Source organism: Bombus vancouverensis, chromosome 16 (genome assembly GCF_051014615.1).
Source record: "Bombus vancouverensis nearcticus chromosome 16, iyBomVanc1_principal, whole genome shotgun sequence".
Lineage (NCBI taxonomy): Eukaryota > Metazoa > Arthropoda > Insecta > Hymenoptera > Apidae > Bombus > Bombus vancouverensis.
In genome coordinates, this window is record NC_134926.1 from 323854 (window position 1) to 325000 (window position 1147).

General features: G+C 50.5%; 1 non-coding gene across 1 annotated transcript; it reads left to right on the forward strand.

Moving 5' to 3' along the window:
- The first annotated feature begins 320 nt into the window (after positions 1–320).
- On the forward strand, positions 321–475 carry LOC143303827 (5.8S ribosomal RNA). Its single transcript, XR_013060478.1, has one exon. It is a non-coding gene; the product is annotated as a 5.8S ribosomal RNA (ribosomal RNA).
- Positions 476–1147: the final 672 nt, after the last annotated feature.

Consider the following 1147-nt stretch of genomic DNA (forward strand, 5'->3'; position numbering starts at 1 on the left):
CACCGTCCTTACTCGTTCGCGAGATCGTGTGCTGTACAGAGGATTCAGAATCGGGTGTATATATCCCCGTCGTTTCCTGACGAACGGAGCTTCGATCTCGATGGTTGTTATATATCATAATGTACTTTACGCCCGGCCGGCGAACGCGCGTATCTTCGCGCGTTCGTCGGTTTCTTTTTTTTCGAACGTTTTTGTGTCGTCAATCCTATGGCGACTTCTGCGCGTTCGATTCCCGTTGGTCGAACGTGACGGAACTCGGCTTCGCTAGAACCGAGAAGAGTACATTTGAGTATTGAACTGTTGCAAAATTTATAAAAGATTACCCTGAACGGTGGATCACTTGGCTCGTGGGTCGATGAAGAACGCAGCTAATTGCGCGTCAACGTGTGAACTGCAGGACACATGAACATCGACATTTCGAACGCACATTGCGGTCCACGGATACAATTCCTGGACCACGCCTGGCTGAGGGTTGCTCACGTAAACCTAAGACTGCTTGCGTTGCGTATCGTTACTCTCCGTATCTGTCTCTCTCTGTCCCTTCTTGCCTTAACAACCCGCCGTCGTTCTTTATATAAGAGAACGTTTCAGAGTCGGACGAAGGTACAAGAACGAGGATACGAATAAGAGCGGACGGAGAGAACATACGCGACGTACGAGCGATTGTTGGACGCTCGTCGGCGTTCGTCGCGGTCGTGCAGAGACCGTGCAAGTCGTACGCATGCTCGATATATAATCTATCGTGTTCACGGGAGACTACGAAACTCTACCTCTGTCTCTCTCTGTCCCTTCTTGCCTTGACAACCCGCCGTCGTTCTTCTTAAAAACTGTAAGAGAACGTTTCCGAGTCGGACGAAGGTATACGAAGGGATACGAATAAGAGCGGAGAGAACCGTCACGGACCTGCGTGAGTGCTCGCGGCGTCGTGAGTCGTCCTTACGAGGGCGACCGCCCGCTTATGCACCGCTTCGTGTATCGGTTATCGAACGTATATACTCGTAGTGTTCTCCTCGTGACCGATTTTTTTTTCATATCAGGCGATATATGCTACGTTTGCCGGTGTTCGACGCACGAAGGTCCGCGCCCCCGACGTCGTCTTAAACGAATATTATATTTGGCGAGACTGAGAGAGAAAGCAAATATGGGA